Source organism: Sus scrofa, chromosome 12, assembly GCF_000003025.6.
Source record: "Sus scrofa isolate TJ Tabasco breed Duroc chromosome 12, Sscrofa11.1, whole genome shotgun sequence".
NCBI classification, from domain to species: Eukaryota; Metazoa; Chordata; class Mammalia; order Artiodactyla; family Suidae; genus Sus; species Sus scrofa.
The window spans coordinates 25,841,605-25,861,119 of record NC_010454.4 but is presented as its reverse complement, the minus strand read 5'-3'; the positions used below and the strand labels follow the sequence as shown (position 1 = coordinate 25,861,119).

Genomic DNA, 19,515 nt, shown 5'->3' with positions numbered 1-19,515 from the left:
TCTTCATGTTTGTTTCCAAATGCTACATTTTAAAAGTTGCTTAAAAGAGTCTCCATCATCCAAGTCCGGAAAATAGGTTACCGACGCACAGTTGACTAGAAAGAAATGAGGTAATGCATGTAAAAGTGGATAGGAATCCACACCCTGTCTGCAAATGTAAGTTGCTGTTGTTAAATGCCTTTATTGTTACGCCCATCCCGACTCCCTCCCTTGATGCGGCTCTATTTGGTCCTCGCACCTCCGCGAAGCCTGCCGCACCCTGCACGCGACCCTCTCCGAGTTCCCGCCTCTTTCTTCTCAGGCCCCTCCCTCCTCTCAAATCCCCAGGCCCTGGTGAGAAACTCCCCCCACCCCGAGACGCATGCGCAATAGGGAAGGTAGGCGGAGTCTTGAGACGGAGGAGGAGCAGGAGAACCCAGAGAGGGGAGGGGAGGAGAGTAGAGGGGGCGGAGGCCGCGTGGGGTGGGGCTCGGCGGGTACGCGCTCGCTGCGTCGGCGTGCTGACGCCATGACGCCCCGGCCGGTGTGTTTCGGTGTGTGTGTGTGAGTGTGCGCGCTCCGAGTGTGTGTGTGTGTGTATTTGTGTATCGGCGGTCCCGCAGGTCCCGGATGTTGCGGACAGTATGAGGCGAGCGCAGGGGGACGGGGACCAGCAGCTGTCGCCGCCGCTCTCAGGTGAGTGGGGGGAGGAGAGTCAAGGGAAAGGGTTGTCCTGTCGGAGCGGGGGTGGGGTGGGGGGGCGTCTCCCTTAAGAGGTGACTGACCCCCACTCCCCCCCTCCCCCGCGCCACACACACACTCTGCCCCATTTCCCACATTCCGGGTTACGTGGCCTGTGAATGCCAGAGCCTTATCAACCGTTCCTTCTCCTAATCCCAAGCATTCAGGAGTCACAAACGCGCCCCCTGCCTTCGGCCCCCCCATAATTTTCCCAGCCCCATCCCCCTTGCCAAATAGTGAGCTGTCGCCTGCGGCGAGATGGGTGACGGCGCATGCGCGAGTGTGAACGAGCTAGGGGTGCTTGTTCGCTGCCCTCGGGGCGCATGCGCATCGCTGTGTTGCAGGGACCTGCGGGATAAAGAGCCCCTTGACCATGCGCCTGCCTTTTTCCCAAGCAGCGGGCTAGACTTGCTGCCAGAGAGAGAGAGAGCCTGGTGCTCCTGTGCAAAAGGGATAGTTTACATGATTTGAGGGAGTAACTGACAGCACTGTTCGTATCTGGTGTTGTCTTAGAGACTCCCAGGCTACAAACGCTTCCCAGAGCCAACCTGCCCCACGCTGTCCCGTCTTTTGAACCTGTCACTGCAACTTCTTACAAAATTAACTTTTCTTTCTTCGGATACTCCCATGGTCATGCTGTATATTTAATGCAAACTTCCCCTAAATTTAGGAATCGGTGCCCCAACCCATTCAATTATTCTGGCAGGGGATTTTGGTAGCCTTTCTAAGGAGGACTAGGGTCATTAAAAAGCAAGTAAGAGAGATTTCCTTTTAGTAAAATTATTATCCTTATTGAACTAAGAAAGGTAAAGAGCAAAGAGCATAAGGCTTAAGAGTAGTAACTGTAAATCAAGACATCAGGGTTCTCTCGTCTCCAGCCCTCCTACTTTGTGTGACCTATTTGCCTCTTTTTTGGTAAAAGATCTTAGCGCTTTCGGTTTTGGCTGTACATTATTGATGCCTTGTGAACAGCCCATGAAAATAAAAGCGATCTGAAACGACTGTTGGACAATAACGTAACCCAGTGGAAGTTTTAAATTTAAGAAGCGAGAGGGATGTTTCTTTCACATTTGCAAATACAAAGAGCAATTTTAAAAAAGGAACTTTAAGGTACAATACCGTGATCCAAAACCTGGGTTTTCAATTAGCAGATTATACATGGTCCCATAATTTACTCCTGTGTTGTCACTCTTTTTGGGTAGTTGCTGCTTCTTACCTCTGCCAAGGTGAGGAAGTGATAAACTTACAAGCAAAACGTTTGCTGAATAGCATTGAAATAAATAGCTAAAATATTGCGGGGGGTGCATTTTCTGTGTTTTCCACTTATATTTGCCAACCTTGTCTCCTATCTGGATAACTAGGAATGGGACATAAGTAAGCCTTATTGTTTCTTCTTTTTCCTTTGTGTTCTTTCTTTGGTATTTTTCTCCCAAGCCTCTTTTTTGGAGGGGAGGGGGAGCAGCCGTTCTTATTCTAGGGCGTTATGTTCTTGGGCTTTAAAGTGTGTATGTATTTTTCACTTCCCGGTTTAACTCTGGCCTTTGCATGGTTCAGCTGTCTTTTGTGCTGTTTTCTGTTGCCATGGTTACAGATGGAGCCTAGAGATGATACAGAGGAAGCACAGGAATTTGGGGGGCATATATCTTCTTGTTTTCTGGGAAAGAGCTGGAGACTCATCTTTTTTTCCCTTGTGTGGAGACTGCAGGGTAGAAGTTATTGTGAGAACTTCACACTTAGGTGGGGGTGATTGATGTCCGTTTGGTACTTGGGACTTCCTCTTTTAGAGCTCTTTAAAGTGGTTCATTTGAGGCTTGGAGGTATTTAATGTTGCCTATGTCCAGACCTCCATCAGGTGGTCTGGTAAAGTCTTGAAGTAAAACTCTGGCGGTAATAAAAGTCCATTTCTCTTCTCAGTAGGCTTCTGTCATCTAGGATGCTTTGTTTTTAGCTAGAAACATTTCATCTGGTTGAATTTACTGAAGTCTCATTTTAAACTTTTATGGTATGAAGATAAGTATTCATTAAATAATTCGAGTTGGTGGAGAGCTATGTTTAAAAAAATAGCTCTTTAAAATGGGTAACACATGTACATCCATATGAAACAAAATTCAAAAGCCACGCAGAGAGAGGGGAAAAATTGTTCTCCTGCTCTCCTCCTTTCATCCATCTAGTGACCTCCCTCAAAGGAAACTTGTTTCCTGTATCTTGTTTACTTTTCCAAAGATAGTGCTTTTACAAGCATATACAACTATACATTCTTTGATGTTTTTGTTTTTATTTGTTGTTACACAAATAGTAGGATTCTATACCCATTATTCCACATTTTGCTTTTTTCATGTAATGTATCTTGCCTATCATTCCGTACAGTACGTAGAGTCCCTCTTCCTTTTTGAAAGATGGCAGTTTTTCCACTGAGTAGGGATACCGTCATTCAGCCGCCTCTTATTGGATACTTAGGTTGTTTCTAGTGCTGCAGTTAGTTCCTCATGTGAACTTTTTTTGTACATGAATATCTGTTGGATAAATTCCTAGTGAAAGGATATATGCACTTTTCTTTTCTTTTTTTTTTTTTTGTCTTTTTGCTATTTCTTGGGCCGCTCCCGAGGCATATGGAGGTTCCCAGGCTAGGGGTCGAAACGGAGCTGTAGCCACCGGCCTACACTGGAGCCACAGCAACGTGGGATCCGAGCCACATCTGCAACCCACACCACAGCTCACAGCAACGCCGGATCCTTAACCCACTGAGCAAGGCCAGGGATCGAACCTGCAACCTCATGGTTCTTAGTCAGATTTGTTAACCACTGTGCCGCAATGGGAACTCCATATATGCACTTTTAATGATAGTAGCTCTTAGTGAATAGTTTTCTGTGGAATTGTACGGATATATATCCCTGCCAACAGTGTATGAATCTGCCTCTTTCCTCTCCAACACTGTGTTACTAAATTTTAAAAATCTTTGTGCATGCTTTTTATCTAAGATTTTAAAGTTCACTATGTAGCTTGTTAAGCTTCATTACACGCAGGAGTTGTGGATGAATGAGTGTTTTGCAGATGTGGGTGGCTATGGGAGATAGTGTTGAAGAGCAGTGTCGGGAATACAAAGTCATATGCCCGGATACCTCGGCAAATCCATTAACAGTGCTAGGAAGACATGTAAAACCTATGTTCTGATTTCTTCCTTTCACTCTTGATGCTCGTGTCTCTCTGTGAAATTCGATAAGCCCTTAAGTGATGTTTGATCATCGTTATCTTCTCTTGATAGCTGCGATTCAGAATTGTTTATACAAGCAAAGTGCCATTCTGTTGAGGAACTGGAAAGCTAACCCAGTTAGTTAAGGTGCTTTGTTTAGTGTCTGCACAGAATATTGCTCCTTGTACTTTTAAAAAGTCTGCTAACTGCAGAATGTGTACTACAGTATGAGCTGTAAGAAAATAGGAAAAAAATACATAAAAATGTCTGTGCCGGAAGGAGCTTACAATCAAAACCAAATCTACTGAATATGTGGACTAATAAGAGAACAATTAGAAAACAGAATGGGAACATTAATACACTGTTATATGCTGAGAGGATTTTGTAAAGAAATGATTAAGGTTTAGAGGAGAGTTCATTGGGAGGCCTTCCTGGAGGAAGTACATTTTGTACATTTTGAGCCCCCCCTTCCAACTGTTTAAGTGAAAAACTTAAACGTACAGAAAAATGAAAGAGTAATAGTACAGTTCTCATCTTTATACCAATTGCTTTATGTGCGTGTATGTACATGTATAATATATGAATGTTTATATTATAGACATCACACCTTATATTTTGAATACTTTAAATACTTGAGATGCACCTTAAAGACATTCTTTTGCTTAATTGTTCTTAGGTTATCACAGCTAAGGCAATGAACATTACTTTCCTAATACCATCTAATATCCAGTTAATGTTCAGATTTTTCCAGTTTTCTCCAAGATAACACTTGCTAGCTATTGATATTTTTTTCTTCAAACATGCCTCATAAAATCTAAAACACTTTATTTAGGAGCCATGCGATACTGCCTTTTCAAAGAGACCGGGCCATTTTTCTTGTAGAATATATCACTTCTGGAATTTTCTCAGTGTTTCCTCACAGTTTCACTAATTTGTTCCTTTATCTGTATTGCTTACAAACTGGCAATGAAGTCAAAAGGCTCAGTTAGATTCAGGTTAAACCCTGTTGGTAATAGTTCTTCATAGGGGTGCTCTGTACCTCCTATCACATCACAGTAAGAGAAACAATGGGAGTTCCTGTCGTGGCATAATGGTTAACGAATCTGACTAGGAACCAAGGGGTCGTGGGTTCGATCCCTGGCCTCGCTCAGTGGGTTAAGGATCCGGTGTGGCTGTGTGGTGTAGGCCGCTGGCTACAGCTCTGATTAGACCTCTAGCCTGGGAGCCTCCATATGCTGAGGGAGTGGCCCTAGAAAAGGTAAAAAGACCAAAAAAAAAAAAAAAAAAAGAGACAGAAACAATGTTATAAAGTCTGACTATTGATGATGATGAAATTGTTCAATCATTTGTTCAAGGGTGGTAAGTAGATCTCTCCATTGTAAAGACTTTTTTCCCCTTTGTAATTAGCAAGGAATCTGTGACATGATGACACTTTGGCACCATACTCTTATACTTCTCCAGCAACCTTTCACCTACTGATGACAATCTTGCCTGAATCAGTTATTTCTTTGGTTATTACAAAAGGGTAATTTTCGAATTCTGCCATTCCTTTTACATTGATTAGCCTTCAGTCTTCTGTAAAGATTTCCTTCATCAGGAGTTCACACTGTGGTGAAGCGGATTAAGATCCAGTGTTGTCTCTGCTTATTCTGTCGCCCCAGTGCAGTGATTTATGGATCTGGTTTTGCCGCAGTTGCGGCTTGAATTAAACCCCTGACCTGGGAACTTTCATATATTGTGGGGGGAAAAAAAAAAAAGATCCTTTATGAGTTACAAATAAATTATAATTTCTTCCTAAAAGTATAGGTCAACTCTTAATTTTCCCTTTAACAATTTTGTAAGGAGTTGGTACAATAATCATCTCTAGGTAGTTCTGGTGGCTCAGCAGGTTAAGGATCTGGCATTGACACTACTATGGCACAGCTTTGATCTCGAGCCCTGGAACTTCTCTGTGCCATGGGCATAGCCCAAGGGGAAAAAAAAAAAGCCCTCTAATGATAGCAGATTAATTGTTTCTTTTTCTTGCTCTTTTTGTTTAAGTATCATTATAAACTCATGGATTTTAATTTAGTCTATGTTTTACCAACAATTATGGACAAAATTTTTTTTGATGTTCAAAATGCCCTATATTTGGAGTTCCTGTCATGGCTCAGTGGAAACAAATCTGACCAGCATCCATGAGGACACAGGTTTGATCCCTGCACCTCCATCAGTGGGTTAAGGATCCAACGTTGCCATGAGCTGTTGTGTAGGTTGCAGAGGAGGCTCAGATCTGGTGTGGCTGTGACTGTGGCTGTGGCCGGCAGCTGTAGCTCTGGTTCAACCCCTAGCCTGGGAACTTCCATATGCCACACATGTGGCCCTAAAAAGCAAAACAGAAACAAAAACAAAAACCCCAAAATGTCCTGTATTTGGCCCATAGGAGCTCTTTAAGCTTGAAATACGAGTGCCTCTAGTACAAGCAGTCCTTGTATTTCTTTTTTCTTGTCCCAGATGCCCCCTCACCTCTGTAGGTTTATATGTATATTACATTTTCTTCCCCTGCTTTTTTTTTTTGGCTGTGCCCTAGGCATGTGGAAGTTCCCCAGCTCGTGATTGAACCTGCTCCGCAGCAGTGACCACATTGCATCCTTAACCCTCTGTGCCACAAGGGAATCCCACATTTTCTTCCCCTAAATAAATTATGTTGTTCATCTCCCTATGGCGCTGCTGGAACCAGATTCTCAAAACTGAAGGTGCCTTTCTTTTAACACAATGTACCTAGTGTTTGACTCACTTCTGTGCCACTGGCATTGCTGGATTCCGGCTCTTAGACCTCTCAGATTACTTACCTCAAATACACTTTATGAAAGACAGGTAGTATCTCTGAAGAGAACATTGCTTCCCACCCCCACCCTCCCCAACCCCACACCCTTAAGAGGAGTTTAGCTGTAGAAGAGCTGGGGGAATTTCTTGTCTCATGAGCAACCTTGCTTTTTTTTCTGAAATGAAAGGTACAAAATAAGATTTAGAGACTGATAATTTTCTGTAATGTCTTGGAGGTGTGGGGTTTTGATTGTCACGCATCTTCGCGTGTATATGCCCAAGTATGTGTTTGTCGTTTCTCCCTTCTCCTCCTTTATACACATTTTCCCAACACATTTGGAGTGTTATGTAAGATTCTGCTGTAATAGCATGTTTTTTTCATTATCACTGGATTTTCATCATAAAAAAGAGACAGATTGTTCTTAATTAGGGAAAAATTTCAGATAGGCCATGAACTCTAGCTGTCTTAACACAAGGTCTGGAACAGTGCTGAAATTCTGTGAATTTCTATCGTGTACTATAGACTCAGAAATGTTGATGCATCCACAGTGTTTTCTGAAAATCCATTACACTAATGAAGATTAATAGAAGTGAAAGATACAGTGGAGCTGCATTCTAAAGCTGTTTTAGGGACTGCACTAATTCCTGCCTTGGCGGAAAATACTTTATTTTACCACTTAATGGTATTTTGAGCAACTTAACTGATTTCAGGTTACCCACACCTGACACAGTATTCTGATATTGATCTGAAGTTCGTTTTTCTTTTTTTACCATCTCGTCATATTTACTTCCAGATTTTATAAGGCTATTCTCATCCTGGTTTCATAACCATACTGGTTCAATATTAAATTCTGGTTGTGTATTCAGAGAAGCACACCTGTTTCTTGTGTTTGTTTTCAGTCATGGTGAATCACTCTGAAAGGCTCTGCTGACACATTTGCTACAAAGATTCAGTAGATTCTTTTACTTTTGTTTTTGATAAGCTTTCATTATAGGGAAAAAAGATTCTGAAGTTTAGGAGAGACAGTTGGGTCTTCATTCTTATGACTGTGGTCATGTTTTAAGAGAATGGGCAGCAGTTCTAGTTACTCTGTGTGGCAAAGTTGGTTATGCTTTGGGAGAGCTGGATGCAGACCTCAGAATGGGAATTAAACATTCAGACAGTTACCCTTACTTGACTGTGAAGACCTGTTGCTTTCCAAGAAGCTGTTGGCATACATATTCCTGCCATAGCACCAGCTACATCAAAGAAGGGCTTGCAGTAGTTCTCTGAAAGCCTCAAATTCTTCCTATCAGTCTCTTTATCTGTAAGGAAAAAAAAGATGTATAGGTAATCCTTGCTGTCTTTAATTTGAGATTCGCATACTCCTTTTCTTGGTGTTTAGAAACAGGTACTGCTTTCTGTTTCTATAATTTTGACTACTTTAGATACTTCATATGAGTGGAATCAGGTATTATTTGACCTTTTAGATCTGGCTTATTTCATTTAACGTAATGTCCGTGAGGTTCATCCATATTGTAGCATGTGTCAGAATTCCCTTCCTTTCCAAGGCTGGTAATACTCCCTTGTGTGCATGTACTGCATTTTGTGTGGCCAGATATCCACCAGTGGATGCTTGGGTTGCTTCCACATTTGGTTGTTATGAATAATGTTGTGAACATGGGTGGACAAATATCTCTTTGAGACTCTGCTTTTAGTTCTTTTGAATATATACCCAGAAGTGGAATTGCTGAATCATATGGTAATTCTGATTTTACTGTTTTTGAGGAACCTCCATGCTGTTTAATGTAGTGGCTGCACCATCTCACATTCTTACTAACAGTACATAGGGTTCCAGTTTCTCTAGGTCCTTGCCGACACTTGTGATTTTCTGTTGCTTTTTTAAAATTGTAGCCATCCTAGTGGTTATGTAATTTGTTCTTTATTTTACCTTTTATTGAAACTAAGTTTTAAACTTTAACGAAGTAAGATTTATTATTTTTCTCTGTTTGGCTTGTGTTCTTTGTGAGGTAACAGCTACATCCTGTATTTTCTTTTTCTTTCTTCCTTCCTTCCTTCCTTCCTTCCTTTCTCTTTTTCTCTCTCTCCTTCTCTCTTTCTTTCTCTCTCTCTCTCTCTTTCGTCTTTTTAGGGCTAAACCGGAAGCATATGGAGGTTCCGAGGCTAGCGGTCGCATCGGAGCCATAGCTGCCAACCTATGCCACAGCAGCACTGGATCTGAGCCACATCTGCGACCTGTACCATGGCTCGTGGCAATGCCAGATCCTTAACCCACTGAGGGAGGCCAGGGTTCGAACCCACATCCTCATGGATCCTAGTCGGGTTCGTTAATCGCTGAGCCACAAAGATAACTCCCTATATCTGTATTCTTTATAGTCTGTACCATTGGTCTGTTTGTATATCTTGTGCTGGTACTACACTGCCTTAATTATCGTAGTTTTATAATAATTATTCATATCTGGTAGGGCAGGTCTCATTACCTTGTTCTTTTTCTGTTCATCAAGCTCCCTGAAACACCCTGTCGGAATAGTATATTTTAATGAAGCTGTTTGCTGTTTAAATTATGTTGACATGGTATATAATGGCCTTCTTCAAAAGAGAGGGGAAAAAAAAAATCAAGCCTCCCTTATCTTAGCAGCTGGTCATTAAGTTTGTCTCTTATTTTGAATGAGCCTGCAATTTCCATTCAATTTTTAGTTTTGTTAGAGTGATACTCATTTTTATGTAGGAGAACCAATTTGGTGGCTCAGATAAGGACACGAAATAAAACACTTTTGGTGACAGCATTAAGGTTCTATGGTGTTAAGGCTTTCTTGATCATAAGGGAAAAAAAAAAAAGAAGGCTGTTTAAAATAGCTCTTAGAAAAGGTTTGTCAGAAAGGAATTCCTTAAAATAAAAAAAAAAAAAGAAAAGAAAGGAGTTCCTGTTGTGTTTCAGTAGGTTAAGAACCCGACTGGTATCTGTGAGGATGCAGGTTTGATCCCTGGCCTCGCTCAGTGGGTTATGGATCCCGTGTTGCCGTGAGCAGTGGTGTAGGTCACAGGTAACCGCTTGGATCTAGTGTTGCTGTGGCTGTGGTGTAGGTTGGCAGCTGTAGCTCCAATTCGACCCCTAGCCTGGGAACTTTGATATGCTGCAGGTGCAGCCCCAAAAAGAAAAAGAAAAAAAAAAAAAAAGATTTATCAAAAGGAAATAGCTGTTGTGAATCCAAGGAAAAGCTGAATGACCAGGCTTCAGAAAGGACTGGCACCAAAACAGTTCCAAGAGCTTCAGCAGTTAGAGTTAATGGACTCTAGTGTTCCACTGTAAATAGACCTCAGTATCCATGAGGCTTAATTCAGATTTCCTGAGCAATAGCTGATTTGGTCAGTCTAAGGCTTGATTTCCCCTGGGCCAGATATTTGCCCTAGGTTCCAATCTGGTTGAGGATACAAACAGCAGTTTTGGGGGTGGCTGGAATCAGAGGCAGCTTCTCTTAACCAGTGATTCTTAAACTTTTTGGTCTCAGGACTCATTATACTCTTAAAAATGATAGAGCTCTTCCTTGTGTGGTATATATCCATTGATGGTTACCAAATTAGAAATTAAAACAGAAAACATTTAAAAATACTAGTTACTTAAAAAAAACGATCTTTTTTAATTTGTTTTTTGTTTTGTTTTGTTTTTTAAGGCCGCACCCACGGCTTATGGAGGTTCCCAGGCTAGGGGTCCAAACTGAGCTATAGCTGCCAGCCTATACCACAGCCACAGCAAAGCTAGCTCCGAGCCATGTCAGAGATCTGTACCACAGCTCATGGCAATGCCGGATCTTTAACCCACTGACTAAGGCCAGGGATCGAACCCGCGTCCTCATGGATCCTAGTCGGGTTCATTAACTGCTGAGCTATAAAGGGAACTCCCTAAAAAAAAAAAACAAACAAAAACTATCTTATATTAACATAAATAACACATTTTTATGAAAAATAACTTTTCAAGAAATTAATGAGAAGAGTGGCATTTTTTAGTATTTTTGCAAATCTCTTAACTATCCAGCTTAATAGAAGACAGCTAGAATGTGCTTCTGTATTCAGTCTGTGATAGATTATTTTGATTGAAATATATGAAGAAAATACAGCATCAAAGGACATGTAGTTGGAAAAGAGAGGAGTATTTTCAGACAGTTGTGCCTATTAGTCTCTGATACCACACCAACACGTGACAGTTGGCAGTTTCTTTATAAGTTAGTTTGCAGTGTGGAATCTGAAAACATATTGATGTTCCTGTGACATTAAAATTCATTGCTCTTTCTTGTACTTTGGATCTTTTACTGGTATATGATATTAATATATCATTTATTGGTTGTTTAGAAAATGTTGGTTCATTGAGTTAAGCAGATCCTCCAACTGATACATTTTGTAATGTACTATCAAGGAAGTAAAAGTAGTGTTCCATGAAAAAAGGAGTTAGTTCAGCTCACAGCTCAAATAGGGTCACAAGTGCTTTTTCTGGAGACAACCATTGTACTTGAGTATCCTGTAAAAGTGCTTTTTGTATCCTTCCCAGTTCGTCACACAGAATATTTTAAAAGACCTGTAGAAGAGTTCAGATTTAGTAAAATTAATAATTTTTATTGCTTCATCAAGAACATTCTGAAGTGAAATTGACCTTTATTGATTTATTTAGCTTTTTTGGGGCCGCACCTGCAGGGATCGAATCAGAGCTACAGCTGCTGGCCTGCGCCACAGCCACAGCTACTCGGGATCCGAGGCATGTCTACGACCTACACCACAGCTCCCAGCAATGCCAGATTCCCAACCCACTGAGCGAGGCCAGGGATCGAACCCACCTCCTCATGGATCTAGTCAGATTCATTTCCACTGCACCACAATGGGACTACAAAATTGACTTTTAAAAAAAATCCTTAGTACGTGGTGGTGAAAGACACACGTGACTTAAGTACAGTTTGATCCTGTTACTTTGGTTTATGCTAAGGCATCAACAGTTATACCGGTTTTTCTTTTCTTTTTTTTTTTTTTGTACCACCAGTGCAAATGTCAACACAATGAAAAAGGCAGAAGCTTTCTTAGTATTACGAAATTAGTTTCAACTCAGCAGGCTCATTGAAAGGGATCTCCAGGGATCTGTGAACTACAGTTTGGGAACCACAGCCTTATGAGAAGGTGTGGGTAGGGAAACAGGTATTATTTGAGGTACAAGTGTTTTATGGTAGAATTTTACTGGATTGCTAGCACTGTTACTTAACATCGCTTAACATGATGTAGGAATGAGTGGGATAGGTAAAAGATCATAAAACATTTCCAATTTCTTGTTGGACAAAAATATTTTCCTAATGGGTATTGTTTTCAAACAGCAGAATTTAAGGTATTTGGATTCCAGATAGTCTTTCAAATATGTCATAATCTTAGGGGAACCCATTTTAATATAGCTTATGGAATTTATGTCATCATAGTAGTACATGCAGCTTAACTTTTTTTTTTTTTTCCAAGCAGTTGAATACATTTAAAAATCGGAGCTCCAAAACCTGCATAAAAAGCATAGACGGGAAGGTTAAAGCTAGGAATCTGCTGTTTCAGCTTTACATCTTTCGGTCCTGAAAGAGTCTTGTTAAAGAGAGTACTCCCGGAGTTCCCGTCGTGGCGCAATGGCTAACGAATCCGACTAGGAACCATGAGGTTGCGGGTTCGGTCCCTGCTCTTGCTCAGTGGGTTAACGATCCGGCGTTGCCGTGAGCTGTGGTGTAGGTTGCAGACGCGGCTCGGATCCCGAGTTGCTGTGCCTCTGGCGTAGGCCGGTGGCTGCAGCTCCGATTCAACCCCTAGCCTGGGAACCTCCATATGCTGCGGGAGCGGCCCAAGAAATAGCAACAACAACAACAAAAGACCAAAAAGACAAAAGACAAAAAAAAAAAAAAAAAAAGAGAGAGTACTCCTCCCCCCCAATTTAAATTTGTTTTATGGCAGAGAAGGGACTAGTGGTGGTAACTGACTTCATTTCAACAAATACCTATTGAGTGACTATAAACAAAAAGTTTGGTAAAAGGTGGGGGAAGGATGGGTGAAATGAGGGGGGATTAAACCGGTATTATTTTGGTGTTTAGAAAAGGAAGAGATCATTCAGTTGGGAAAGTCAGGATGGGAGGACTGTCTCTGTGGAGGTTACCTTTGAACTGGGTTTCTGTGGCATGTGGAAGTTCCTGAGTCAGGGATCAATCCCAGCTGAAGCTCTGGGCTGTGTCTCGGCTGGGGGGTGGCAACACCAGATCCTTAACCTACTGCTCAGGACCAGGGATCGAGCCTGTGCTTCAGCAGTGACCCGAGACGCTGCAGAGACAATGCCAGATCCTGAACCCATTGCGCCACAGCGTGAATTCCTGTGGTTTGTAGGGTAGGTATTTTAAAGGCTGGAAGCTTGATAGGCAGACAGAAGAAGAAGGCGTGCCGTGAGCAAAAAGTAGAAGTGGGGCAGCGCAGCGATAGTATAAGGGTGTGTACTGGGAATAGTGAACAGTGTAGTGTAGCTGAAGAAAAAGACACATGGGATAATGGGAGATAAGACAGGAGAATAAATTGGCCCAGAACATGGAGAGTCTTCTGCCAGGGCAGACAGGGTTTACTGGGGTAAGTGACAGGGAGACTTTGAAAGTTTTCGATTGAAAAAATAACTGTGATCAGAATGTGCTTTCAGAAAATGTATTTGATCTCAGTCATTTATTAATTCATTCATCAGCTGTTTTTAAATAGTTGCTCTGTACCACTGCAGCATGAGGAATGCTGTACGTAATGGCGAACCAAACAGATAATCCCTGTTCTCGTGGAATTTACATTCTAGGAAAGACGCTTCAACAAATAAATGAAATAAAGTTACAGATTACTGTAAATGTTATGAAGGAAAGGAATAAATTACTATTGGGGGTAACGGGGAAATTACATTTCATTGGGGGGTCTGAGAAGGCCTTGCTGAGGAGTTAGATATTCATCGAGTACCTGCCTTGTGCCAGATGATGTCCTAGGTGCGGGGGATATAGTTAAGGAACAAAACAGAAATCCCTGCTCTCAAGAAGTACATATTGAGCCAGTAAACAAGATAAGTAAAGTATATGTTATGTTACACGGTAGAAAGTCCCATGGAGAAAAAGAAAGCTGGAGAAAGCGATGCTGAGTGTTGAGGTGGAGGTGGGTGTTGCAGTTTTAGATAGAATGGCCAGGGACTGTCTCACTAAATCACTACAAAGGTAATATTTGAGTAAATATCTATAGAAGTTCAGTTCCAGAGGACTCATTTTATTTTTGGTACATCTGAAATTGTACAGTAGGGGACTATAAGATAAGGCAGATATGTGGCCCAATTTAAGCAAACTGAATACATTTAAAGTCTCTTTTTACAAGAAATATATGATATTTATATAAGTGAATTATTTAAATAATAAACTTTCTGTAGATCTTTCAAGTAGATCACAAGAAAAGAATTTTTTGGTAACTATGGTGATGTTAATTAAATTTATTGTGGTAATTATATATATATATAAGATCATTGTGTTGTACGCTTAATACTGTGTTATATGTCTCTTTTATCTCAATTTAAAGAATGAACTTCCCGATAACTAAATATTCATTTTATTATGTAGTTTGACAGACACGTTGCAACTTTTGTGGACCTCAGTTTCTTCTGTACAGTCAAAGGGTTTAAGATGGTGCTTGCAGAAGTTCTTTCTGGCACTTGAGATTGTTACATAACCTTTCAAGAACACCTTGATTTTATGAAATAAACTGGCCTGAGTTAGGCTGATACTTGCTTCAGCTTCTTAGGCCCAGTAACACACCCTCATATGTGGGAACAGAAATCCTCAGTTGGATGATTCTCTCTTGTCTTCCCAGGTCTAGATTGATTCGCTTTTGGAAACTGATTTGTTTTCACCTTTTAAGTGACACTTAGAGATTCTCATTTGAAAGAATTTTATGGCTAAGGTAAAGCCTCAAGAGGATGCTGTGAGGTTGTATTATTGTTAATAACAATAGACAGTTGTAAATTACCCATAGGAATTTATCTCGTGCTGGCTTCCTTTTATTTTGAATGCACTCCTTTGATGTCTTTAATATATAGCCAGGCTGTATAAAAACATGTTGGTTTTTTTTTTTTTTTTGCCATTTCTAGGGCCACTCCTGCGGCAAATGGAGGTTCCCAGGCTAGGGGTCTAATTGGAGCTGTAGCCTCTGGCCACAGCCACAGCAACACCAGATCCAAGCTGTGTCTGCAACCTACACCACAGCTCATGGCAACGCTGGATCCTTAACCCACTGAGCAAGGGCAGGGATCGAACCTGCAACCTCATGGTTCCTAGTCAGATTCGTTAACCACTGAGCCACGACGGGAACGCCAGCATTTTGTTATTAATTCAGCCTAGATGCAATTTTGGATATAAATCTACAGGAAAAATGACATAGTACATTCCAAAGTAAAATGTTAAGGATTTCTTTTTTACTCTCTGTTTTTACTCTCCGTTTGATTGATTTCTACCACTTTTCACCTCCCTTAGTATGGCTATGCGAGAACTGACTAGTACTTTTTTAAACTCAGACTTCCTTTTTAAAGTACACAATCATGTTCAAAGCTAATTTGTGGTATACTTTAAATATCTCTCTCCTAGCATCAGATTCTTTTTGTTGAAAGGTACTACCTTTAACCAGTGTTGCCTTTTAGAGGGAACCAAGGTCATAAGGTGACTGACTAGCTCTTCTGACACGTCTTCTTGGGATGCTGTTTACTTGATGGGGCCTTCAAGATTTAGGATCCTTCCCTCAGTTTTGCAAGTAAATTTGTTTCTTCAGTGCACCAGAGTTGATTGGTCTCATGGAAAAGTGGCTAGCCAAACTCACCTTGGGTTAAATCAGAATGCCATTTTATTTTATTATTTATTTATTTGTTTATTGTCTTTTTAGGGCCTCACCCACGGCATATGGAAGTTCCCAGGCTAGGGGTTGAATCAGAGCTACAGCTACCAGCCACAACCCCAGCAACGCCAGATCTGAGCCATGTCTGTGACTTACACCACAGCTCATGGCAACGCCAGATCCCCGACCCACTGAGTGAGGCCAGGGATTGAACCCACATCGTCATGGATACTAGTTGGGTTCCTTACCACTGAGCCATGACAGAAACTCCCAGAATGCCATTTTAATTAAGATACATTGAGGGGCAGTCTTTTCCATGACCCAGAAATATGTGTTTGCTCAATCCATTCCCCTCCTAGTATCAGAATATTAAATAGTAGCTCATGTTTACTGAGCACTTATGTGTCAGGCTCTGCTCTAAGCATTTTACATGAATTTAACTTATTTAATCTTCACGGTAACTTTATAAGGGAGGTATTATTTTCTGTGTTTTGCAGGTAAGAAGTCTGAGGTGCAGGGAGGTTTTTTTAGTAACTTCCCTGAGATCATATAGCTGGTAACTACTGTGTTCTAAGCAAAAGGTCACTTGGTAAGCATGAATCTTAGCAAAGGGAAGTAAAAATCCTTCAGACCATTTTATCTGGATCATGACCTAGTCACGGATTCCTTTTTCAAACATTTATTAAGCAGTTACTATTTGCTGGGTACTGCCTAGACACCAGGCTTATGAAGATGAATATAACACAGTTAAGTGCCCTCATGGGACTCAGTCTAATGGGAAAGACAAATAATTATAACAGCAAGAGATCTACACATTGAGAGTGATGAGGAAGGAAGCATTTAATTTTATTTGGAGAGATGAGAGTTGCTGTTTACAAAGATGTGGGCAAGGCATTCTGGGTAGAGAAAACATAATATGCAAAGATGCTGTGGGCCAAAAACCAGCTTACTCTGCAGAAATGAAACAGGAAAGTATTGCAGTTAAGGTGATATTGCAGTACTCTAATGTCCTGAACTAATTAAGCTGGTTGTTAGTCCTGGGGATCAAGAGAAACAGACAGTTTGGGGGTGTATTTCTGATGATAATTAACCAAATGGGAGGTGGGAGTTGGAGGTGGGGGAAGTGAGGAGAGTGGGAAGTTGACTCTAACTCCTGTGTTTCTACTTGGAGTACTTCAATGAATAGTAGGATCACTGGAAGACAGGTTTTTGGAGGAAGGATGAATTTCCGTTTTGGACCTGCTCAGTTTGAGATACCGACCGGATAGCCATGTGATGTCTCGTTATGAAGTTGGTTTGCAGTACAGAAAAGATAGGCAGACATGTCTATGGTAACTAAAGCCATAGACATTAATGAAACAGGGGTGGTTATTGTGATTTGGATTGGCTAGAAGACAGGAGCGAAAAGAGAGGGGTCAGTATTTCACTTTTCAGTAAAACCTCATTTACTCCTTTTTGTCTGCTTTTGATTTGTTAGAAATCTTGTCCTTTTCCTCCCCTCCCCCTTCTTCCTTCCTTCCTTGGCCGCACCCATGGCATATGGAAGTTCCTGGGCCAGAGATTGAATCCGAGCCGCAACTGCGCCCACTGTGCCAGGCTGGATAGAGAAAACATAATATGCAAAGATCAGCAGTGACCTGGGAGCTGCTACAGAGACAGTGCTGGATCCGTAACCCAGCTGCGCCACAGGAAGAACTCCAGAAATCTTGTCTTTTGAAGTAAATGCTGTAGTAACCCTTGCTTGTGGTTGTCCTAAAAGTCACATAAAAACTGTTTTGTATTTTGATTTTGGTAGTGGTTACATAAGAATTTTGTCAGAAATTTTGTACACAAAAAGATAAATTATACTGTATATAAAAAGTGCCAAAAAAAAAAAAAAAGCATCCAGAGTTTATTCCAGAGTTCTATGGGTGGGTGCTCTTAAATCCTTTTATCAGGACATGTTTAGAAGTTTCTATAATGCCAGAATCTCATATTAACAGATTTCTCTAAACTTTCTTACCAGTTCTTTGACCAAATAACAAATAAGAAAATGAGTGGTTTCAAATGTATCCATCCTTCTCCTTATTTGGTTGTCACTACCTGAAGATAGAGCAGCAAGAAAGGATTGGAAGAGTCTCGTATTACACTGTCCCAGTCTTTTTTTCCACCAATCAGTTGTGAATGATTTTTCACTATAGATACCTAAAGTATTTTTACAAGTAATTTTTTTTAAATTTCTTTTTGAATGTTTTCATCTCCATCAAGTATGGAAGGAATTGAAATAAAGGTTTTGTAGTTTCATTCGAGAATAAAGAATGAGGTGGAGTTCTCTTGTAATGCTGCAGGTTAAGGAGCTGGTTCTGTCACTGCAGGTTCCATCCCTGACCCCAGAACTTACACGTGCCACAGGCACAGCCAAAAAATAAAAAAAAATAAAAATAAAAAAAATAAAGTCTGAGGATAACAGTATCTTTGAAAGTCAGAGTTTACAGACGTGAAATATTTATAGGAGTGATTGGGTTAATTATATATTATGTGGAAGTCTTTTTTTTTTTGTCTTTTGTTGTTGTTGTTGGTGCTATTTCTTGGGCATATGGAGGTTCCCAGGCTAGGGGTCGAATCGGAGCTGTAGCCACCGGCCTACGCCAGAGCCACAGCAACGCAGGATCCGAGCCGCGTCTGCAACCTACACCACAGCTCACTGCAATGCCGGATCCTTAACCCACTGAGCAAGGCAGGGACCGAACCCGCAACCTCATGGTTCCCAGTCAGATTCGTTAACCACTGCGCCACGACGGGAACTCCTGGAAGTCTTAAAGACATTGAGCATCAGTTTTTGATAATTTGTCATGTAGCAATAGAAAACTAAGACACCTCCCTTCCTCCACTGGACTGTGCCTTGACTACTGCTTATATGGCATATGTGCTTGTTAAAAACGTACACAGTGGGGGGAAAAAACAAACTGCTACTTACTTTTGGAAGTAGTTTGCATTAGATGATCTGATTGGATAAGCTTTTCTGGCAGTAGCCAATAAATATGCACTTTGGTTATCAGACTGTCTATAGCCAATCATGAGCCATTTTCCTATATGTCATAGTGGTTTGCCATTTAACATAGCAACCCAGCTAAATATTGCTTTAGTTTGTTCCTGACAGTATGTGCAAGCTCAGTGTTAAATTGAGTGTCTTTAGATTTGATTTTTGGCTTAGTTTCAAGTTGTCATTTTTCTCTCTTTGATCCATTGCCATTTATTACCAATCTCAAGTCCAAGAAACAAATTCTTGTGTGTCTTGGAAACAGTGGATTGTATTGAAAGGCGTAATTGTTTCATCTTGATCTGAGGCTGCCTCTTATACAATTGTAATATTTGTTTTTCCTGTGGCTTATAATTTTTAATTGAAGCCTGTTAACTTAAAATTTTTATCTAGCAGTCTGTGGAGTTCATTCTGGTAGGTGGGACTTTGAACTCTATTAAGTAGGATTTGCTAGCACCTAGAAGACTTTAATTTTTCTTCAGCTGCAACCAGTCTTAAAGGGAGTACAGGTAAGGGTTTTTTTTTTTTTTTTTTTTTTAATTAGTGGCGAAATTTGGGGACCTCCCACGTGTTTTGTTTTGTTTTTGGCTGCACCCGGCAGCATGTGGAAATTCCCAGGCTAGGGATTGAGCCTGAGCCACAGCAGTGACGATGCCGAATCCTTAACTGCCAGGCCACCAGGAAACTCCCCACGTAATTTCTTGAGAATTCATGGGAAAGACCCTTGCAAGTAACCCCTGTGTTAGATTTTGTGTCCCATTTAGTTCAGCTGCCCCTCCCCTTCTTAGTTGATGCCTTGTTGGATACTTGGATTATCTGCTTACTCTGAGCCCAGTGTCTGGAGTTGGGCTCCATGGATAATTAGTGGTGTAGTGAGGGCAAGGGCTGAGA

At 41.1% G+C, this 19,515-nt stretch overlaps 1 protein-coding gene across 4 annotated transcripts in view; it reads left to right on the top strand.

The window, feature by feature from the left end:
- Positions 490-19,515, top strand: part of SPOP (speckle type BTB/POZ protein) — a 68,010-nt gene continuing 48,984 nt past the window's right edge. For 3 of the 4 annotated variants that reach the window (XM_005668871.3, XM_021067139.1, XM_021067138.1), the window contains exon 1: positions 490-675. The gene's annotated coding sequence lies outside the window, so the exon portion shown is untranslated. The remainder of the gene's footprint in view (positions 676-19,515) is intronic. The other variant, XM_021067137.1, reaches the window with a different exon arrangement.